This window comes from Bison bison, unplaced genomic scaffold (assembly GCF_000754665.1).
Source record: "Bison bison bison isolate TAMUID 2011002044 unplaced genomic scaffold, Bison_UMD1.0 scf7180017864289, whole genome shotgun sequence".
In the NCBI taxonomy this organism is placed as follows: Eukaryota; Metazoa; Chordata; class Mammalia; order Artiodactyla; family Bovidae; genus Bison; species Bison bison.
In genome coordinates this window covers 2679219-2687881 of record NW_011494861.1, presented here as the reverse complement: position 1 = coordinate 2687881, position 8663 = coordinate 2679219, and positions in this window count along the sequence as shown.

The following is an 8663-nucleotide window of genomic DNA, read 5'->3' as shown; positions in this document are numbered from 1 at the left end:
GTCTTATATGGGGATTTACCTGGTGGTCCAGTGGTTAAGATTCTAAGCTTCCAATGCAGGGGATGCAGTTTTTCGATTCCTAGTTGGGGAAGCAAGATTCCACAGGCCCCATAGTGTGGCAAAAATATAAAAAATTAAACAAACAAACAATTCATTCCTAAGAAGTCCTATACAGTATGTCAAGACTGAAAAACAGATATTCCAGGAAAAGACAACAAAGAAAGCAGAGGAAAGGAAATTATAAACAAAGTAACACAAGGAAACTTCCCGGAAGAGAAGGCAAGTTTATTGATTGAAAATGTCACCCAAGTGCCCAGAATAAGACATGAAAATAGAACTTTATACATGTTATTTCAAAACAGTAGAGAGAAAAATCATGTTCTACAAATTGCGTGATACAGAGAGGGAAGCAGAGGGAAACATCACATACAAAGGGTCAGGATATAAATGATCCCAGAGCTCTCAAAGCAACACTGGAAACTAGAAGCCAGACTCCAGTGAGTGTCATATTGGGATATTCACATCCTCATGTATAGAACTTTTCCACATTGATCAAACCAGTGAATCCTAAAGGATATCAATCCTGAATAGTCATTGGAAGGAAAAATGCTGAAGGTCTGATACTTTGGCCACCTGATGTGAAGAGCTGACTCAATGGAAAAGACCAGATGCTGGGAAAGATTGAAGGCCAAAGGAGGAAGGGGTGACAGAGGATGAAGAGGATGCTTAGATAGCATCACTGACTCATGTATGGACATGAATTGGAGCAAACTTCAGTAGCGGAGATAGCGGAGGACCGAGGAGCCTGGTGTGCTGCAGTCCAAGGTATCACTGAGTTGTACACAACTTAGCAACTGAAGAGCAACACAGGACACGGCTGAAAGGATGATATGTTATGTGTGCTGAGGCGTTCGAGGCATCCCAGCATCCACCTGGCTCTCTTCTGGATCACTTGTACAGGGGGAAGTCAGCCACCATGAATAAGAACAGTCTCTATGGAGAGGTTGACTTGGGGAGGAAATGGGTGCTCCTGATAACCACCTCCGGAATTTGCTAGTCCTGTGACTTCATCATCTTGGCAGCTGACCCTCCAGCAATAGAGACAGCTTTACTGCAGCCTCATGAGTGACCCTAAACTGAACCAACCAGCTAAGTCATCTTAAATTCCAGGCCCACAAAAGACATGCTTATTGTTACTCTTTCAAGCTACTTATTGTTTCCACCTGCTGCATTTCGGGCTAATTTTAAATGCTGCAATAGACAATAAGAATGAAAAACAGCAAATCTCAAAATGTTGAAGGAAGATCATTGCCTACATACTTCTATACTCATCTAAATTCTGTACCCATTAGTTAAGCATGAGATGTAATAAAGGGTTTCATACATTTCATTTTTTTAAAACTTTCAACTCTTGTCCCCTTTCTCAGAAAGTATCTCAGGGATGTGCTCCACCAAAACAAGGGAGTAAACCAAGAAACAGAAAGATATGGTGTCTGAGAGTCAAGAGTGGAATTCCATCTGGATGTTCAGGAGACACAGAACAGACTTGTCAGAAAGATGGAATTGATAAAACACCTGTAGAACCTAAAGATTCTTTAAAAGGTTGTTTTTTTTCAGTAGTTATTTTTCCTAAATGAATGTGAAAATTATCAAACGGAAAAAGCCTCCAGGGAAAGCAAGAAGCTATGCCAGAGATAGAAGATATCGTTTGTTTTTTTTTCCCCTGAGTCTCAGCTGCAAATGTTATTTGCATGGTTGTAATGGTGCAAACACTGAGTCGGAGCCAACTGAGCCTGTCATTTAATTGTTGAGAGTGTGATGGGGGCAGGGAAGCAGAGAGCTACATCTTCGCCTTCCCAAATGGGAAATCGACAGATTGTGACTAAAACTGACAACAAGCATACTGTTTAGAGTCAAGATGGTAAATACCAAAATAATCAACAGAAGAGGTGAATTCGGCTGCCTCTGGAGAGAACAGTGAGTATGCTGTTGCTCTGCTAAGTTGCTTCAGTCGTGTCTGACTCTGTGCGACCCCAAAGACGGCAGCCCACCAGGCTCCTCTGTCCCTGGGATTCTCCAGGCAAGAACACTGGAGTGGGTTGCCATTGCCTTCTCCAATGATGAAAGTGAAAAGTGAAAGTGAAGTGGCTCAGTCGTGTCCAACTCTTCATGACCCCATGGACTGTAGCCTACCAGGCTTCTCCGTCCATGGGATTTTCCAGGCTAGAGTACTGGAGTGAGTTGCCATTGCCTTCTCCAGAGTGGGGCTATTTTTCTCCTAACAACTCAGGTGGGAACTACTGGAATCCTTAAAGTGGGGGCAGGGCTGATTTTAATACCTGAACTTCAGGATTCTAGATAGGATTCTTATTCTATTTTCCATGTCAGAGATTAGACTTGTTCATGGCCCTCTTCCTGATTTGGGGGACTTGAGCTAGATAGGATTCTTATTCTATTTTCCATGTCAGAGATTAGACTCGTTCATGGCCCTCTTCCTGATTTGGGGGACTTGAGAGGACTTAACTCACGTCTCCACCAAACACTGGCTTCTGCAGTTGAGTCTGTGTCCACATCACATCCACCCAGCTGTGGGGTCAGTGCTTTTCCTGAAGATCCATCCTTTTGAGATGTATAGACTTTACTCACATTGGAGGAGTGGAGGGATTTACACTGCAGACACTTTCTACTTCCAGGTCAGGTTGTTTTTTTTTTTTTTTAATTATGTTTTGAATCTTCCCAGAGCAGGGATCAAACCCATGTCCCCTGCCTTGGCAGGTGGATTCTAACCACTGGATGACCAGGGCAGTCCCAGGTCAGGCATTCTTGCTGCTATTTCTGCAATCTGGGCCCTTTCTTCTTCTTCCCCTGCTCTGAGAAGGAATTCTGATCTCCACCAGCTCGGTGAGAACCATCTGACATGTGCTCTTTGAGAAACCTTGTAACCATGGAGGACCATGCTCCCATTTTACAGACAGGATAACTGAGTCAGGAGTTGTGAGTATCTAAGTCACAGATTTCCCTGGTGGCTCAGACAGTAAAGAATCTGCCCACAATGCAGGAGACTGGGGTTTGGGATGATCCACTGGAGGATACTTGGTGACCTACTCCAGCGTTCTTGTCTGGAGAATCCCATGGACAAAGAACTTAGCAGGCTACAGTCATAGGGTCACACAGAGTTGGACATGACTGCAGTGACTTGGCACACATGCATGCATTCTTGGAGGAAGGATTTGGAGAGTCCCAGGTCCTGCCAAGGATGGCAGGGCTCAAATGCAAACAAGGCCTCTATGCAGACAGACCAGCCTTCCTCGGGGTCAGCTCCGAGAATCTGACAGCCCCCAAGCTGCTCTGTTTTTCCCAGGAAGAGTGAAGAGGTCAGGAAGAAAGATCTAGAGATGCTGACTTGAAGGTTCTACAAGCAAATGGCTCAGCATGTCATCCACCGTGAAGGTCACCGATAGTCCCTGTCATGCGCTCAGAGCTTCCAGTTAGCTTTTTAGTCCCCAGTCTTACATATGAGCAGAACTTTCAATGACTGGTGAGGAATAGCTCATACATTAGAAAGACCAAAAAATACAACCAACCAACCAACAACAGTAAAACAGAAAGCATCAGTGAGCGGGATATGTCCAAACTAAAAGGGAGCAATCATTATTTTCAAAGGAAGAGGGCGAGAACAAGAGGCAAGCACAGGATGCTGTTTAAAAGAGCATTCAGATAACAAAACATGGTTTGTGGAAATAAAAATATTATAGAAAAAAAGAAAAACTCAATAAAATGTTTGGAAGATAAGCTGAAGAAATCTTCCAGAAAATGGAGTTTAAAAAATAATGGAGGTTTTGCGTCGGCGTGTGTTCTGCGGCGTCATTTTCTCTACTTGGTTGGGGCGTCCCTAGCGGTCCGGGCCGGAGAGCCTTTCCCCCGAGTCATGGCGACGAAGGCCGTCTGCGTGCTGATTAAAATTTAAAAAAAATAAATAAAAAATAATGGAAAAAAAAAAAAAAAAAACAACCAGTAAAGAGTCTCATATGGGGATTTTACTGGTGGTCCAATGGTTAAGACTCTGAGCTTCCAATGTAGGGGATGTGGTTTTTCAATTCCTAGTTGGGGAACCAAGCAAGATTCCACATGCCCCACTCTGTGGCCAAAAAATAAAAAGCTAAACAAACAAAAATCATTGTTAAGAAGTCCTATATAGTATGTCAAAGACTGAAAAACAGAAATTCCAGGAAAAGACAACAAAGAAAGCAGAGGGAAGGAAATTATAAACAAAATAATATAAGGAAATTTCCCAGAAGAGAATGCAAGTTTATTGATTGAAAATATCACCCAAGTGCCTGGAACAACACATGAAAATAGAACTTTACACGTGTTATTTCAACACAGTAGAGAGAAAAATCATGTTCTACAAATTGTGAGGTACAGAGAGGGAAGCAGAGGGAAAAATCACATACAAGAGATCAGATATAAATGATCCCAGAGCTCTCAAAGCAACACTGGAAACTAGAAGCCAGACTCCAGTGAGTGCCATATTGGAATATTCACATCCTCAGGTGTAGAACTCTTCCACACTGATCAAACCAGTCAATCCTACAGGATAGCAACCCCGAGTATTCATTGGAAGCACCCATGCTGAAGCTCCGATACTTTGGCCACCTGACGTGAAGAGCTGACTCAGTGGGAAAGACCAGATGCTGGAAAGACTGAAGGCAGAAGGGGTGACAGAGGATGAAGAGGATGGTTGGAGAGCATCACTGACTCATGTGTGCACGTGAACTGGAGCAAACTTCAGGAGATAGTGGAGGACAGAGCAGCCTGGTGTGCTGCAGTCCAGGGGTCACTAAGAGCTGGACACAACTTAGCAACTCAACAGCAACATAGGACTCGGCTGAAAGGATGGGATGTGATGTGTGGCGAGGCATTCGAGGCCTCGCAGAGTCTACCTGGCTCTCTTCTGGACCACTTGTTCAGGGGGAAGTCAGCCATCATGAGTGAGAAGTCTCTATGGAGAAGTCCACTTCAAGAGGAAATGGGTTCTCCTGATAACCACCTCTGTAATTTGCTAGTCCCGTGACTGAATCATCTTGGCAGCTGACCCTCCAGCAATAGCGACAGTTTTACTACAGCCTCATGAATGACCCTAAACTGAACCAACCAGCTAAGTCACTCCTAAATTCCTGGCCCACAAGAGACATGCTTACTGTTACTCTTTCAACCTATTGATTGTTTCCATGTGCTACATTTCGGGCTAATTTTAAATGCTGCAATGATAAGAATGGAAAACAGCAAATCTCAAAATGTTGAAGGAAGATCATTGCTAACATATTTCTATACTCACCTAAATTCTGTACCCATCAGTTAAGCATGAAGATGGCATAAAGAGTTTCATGCCTGTCAGATTTTTTAACACTTTCATCTCTTGTCCCCTTTCTCAGAAAGCATCTCAAGGATGTGCTCCACCAAACCAAGGGGGTAAACCAAGAAACAGAAGGATACGAGCTCAGAGAATCAAGAGTGGAATTCCATCTGGGTAGTCAGGAGACACAGAACAGACTTTTCAGAAAGATGGAAAGATAAAACACCTGTAGAGCCCAAGGATCCTTTAAAAAGCTTTTTTTCAGTAATAATTTTTCCTAAATGAATGTGAAAATTAAGCAAATGGAAAAAGTCTCCAGGGAAAGCAAGAAGCTATGCCAGAGATAAGAAGGTATCGTTTTCTTTTTTTTCCTCTGAGTCTCAGCTGCAAATATTATTTGCGTGTTTGTAACGGTGCAAGCACTGAATGTGGAGCCAACTGAGACTGTCATTTAATTGTTGAGAGCGTGGTAAGGGCAGGGAAGCAGAGAGCTACTACATCTTCATCTTCCCAAATGGGAAATCGACAGATTGTGACTAAAACTGACAACAAGCATACTGTTTAGAGTCAAGATGGTAAATACCGAAATAATCAGTGGAAAAGGTGAATGCAGCAGCCTCTGAGAAGAGTGGGCATACAGAGGGGCTATTTTTCTCCTAACAGCTCAGGTGGGATCTATTGGAGTCCTTAAAGTGGGGGCAGGGCTGATTTTAATACCTGAACTTCAGGATTCTAGATAGGATTCTTATTCTATTCTCCAAGTCAGAGACTAGACTTGTTCACGGCCCTCTTCTGGATTTCTGGGGACTTGAGAAGACTCGACTCACATCTCCACTAAACACCTGCTTCCGCAGATGAGTCTGTGTCCACATCACATCCACCCAGCTGTGGGGTCAGTGCTTTTCCTGAAGATCCATCCTTTTGAGATGTATAGACTTTACTCACATTGGAGGAGTGGAGGGATTTACACAGCAGATACCCTCTACTTCCAGCTCAGCTTTTGTGTGTGTGTGTGTGTGTGTGTGTGTGTGTGTGTGTGTTGAATCTTCCCAGAGCAGGGATCAAATCCAAGTCCCCTGTCTGGCAGGTGGATTCTTAAGCACTGGATGACCAGGGCAGTCCCAGGTCAGGCATTCTTGCTGCTATTTCTGCAACCTGGGCCCTTTCTTCTTCCGCTGCCCTGAGAAAGAATTCTGATTTCCCCCAGCTCAGTGAGAACCATCAGACATGTGCTCCTTGATGAAACCTTGTAACCGTTTAGGACCATTGCTCCCATTTTACAGACAGGATAACTGAGTCAGGAGTTATATCTAAGTCACAAGCTTCCCTGGTGGCTCAGACAGTAAAGAACCTGCCTGCAATGTGGGAGACTGGGGTTTGATCCCTGCATTGGGAAGATACTCTGGAGGAGAGCATGGGAACCCACTCCAGTATTTTCTCCTAGAGTATTCCATGCACAGATGAGCCTGGAAGGCTACAGTCCATGGGGTTGCAAAGAGCTGCACATGACTGAGCAACTAACACTTTTGTCACAGTTAGTGTGACCCAGGTCCAGTATCCCCAGAGATGGAACCCATTTTCACTGCCTTCCTTCATTCCTCTGATCATACTCAAGATGGGCCCTCCTGGAGCTTGGTCACTGTCGGGCCTAAGATGGGGAGGTAGGGCACGAACAGTGGAGGTCCGGGCAGACACCCTGCTGGGAGCACCAGGGTCCTCAGGCTGAGCTGCCCTTCAGATGGAGTGGAGCAGCTCCTAGAGGCCTACAGTCTGGTGTGGCCTTGGGAGGTCACCTGATGCTATGTGGAGTTAATAGTATCTACCTTCCTTCCTTAATTAAGGTTAAAGGAATTAAAGCAGGTGACAGGACAGTGCTCCTCAACTGGCCATCATTAGTCTTCCTTTGCCTGGTACTCACCTTGTAGCCCAGATAAGTCCTGACTTCACCGGGCCTCCCAGGGAGGAAGACTGGGGTGGAATGGGGAACTCAGCTTGGGGTCAGACTTGCTGACCAGGGATGAACATCAAAAAGTGCCCAGAGTCCAAGAGCTTCAGGATGATGGAGAAGCCCAGAGAGGGTGGTGACTGGCCTGAGGCCACCAAAGGAGTAGGTGGCAGAGCCGGACCCCTGTTCCCAATCCCATTATGACTGCAGTCTTAGCCCCTGCTGAGTGGGGACTCCAAAGTGGGTGCCCAGGGTAGGGGTGGGGTTGGGGGGACCCTCCAACTACCACCAGGTTGGAGTGACTCTCTTGTCCTGCTCCCTGCCCCCTCAGTCTCCCAGGTTAACGTGTTCCCTGGCCACACCACTGCCGAGGGCAGATGTGGGGCCGGGATTGGTGAGGCCATCTCTTGCAAGGAGTGAGGACCTTCCTTGCCAATCCTGAGTCAGGAGTGGGCTAAATGCCCCCTTCCCCAATCTGTACCCTGTTGTGGTGACTCTGGTCCCACCACCAGAGCCCCAGTCCTGGCAGCCAGGAGGGCTGAGGCATCTGCAGGTTCAGCACCTTGGAGAGGGGACAGTCCTGCGCCCACAGAGTCCTCGTGGGCAGCTGCCCGCACCTGCTTTCTCAGCCTCTCAACACTTGGGGGAAGTTTCTAGGAACTTACCAGAGGGGACACTCATGAGGAGGGGAGGCAGGATTTGAACCCAGGTCTAAAATCTGAGCCAAGTCAAGGTACCTAATGTGCACGCCCAAGGAACTGGATCCCAACCAAGCTCCAGACAGCTGCCTCTGGGGTCACTGCCACCACCTTCCCCACAATGCGACCTGGCCCAGATTCTTCTGAGAGCCCTGCTGTGCAGCCCCAAGGGAAGGCAAATCCCTTGATTTTGACAACTCCTGAGCCCAGACCCCATGGGTCTAACACCACCAACCTTGTGTGGGGCTTGGGGATGGAATGATTAAGGGCTGCTTCTCAGGACAGACTTGGGCCAGTGTGATAACTGTTGCATCTCTGGGTCCTACAGAGCTCAAGGGGCTGGCCCAAGGTCACACAGGGAGCAGCCTGCCTGCTCCCACAGCAGATACTTGGAGGCCAGACAGGGGGGCCAACTCAGGGTCTGGCACACAGGAGAACCCACTGATGGCTGAGGTAGCCCCTGCCTGGGCCCATCTGAAGTCCAGGGACACACAATCCAGAATTTTGTTATAAATACATGTGTTTGGTGAGTGAGGGGCAACAGAGGTGGGGGAGATGCTGTACACAGCTGGTATAGGTTTGGTGGCTGAATGCCACCCAGAGGAAGACAGACAGTCCACCCGCTAGGGCCAGCCGGACAGCGTTCTGGGGCCTGTAACAGTCA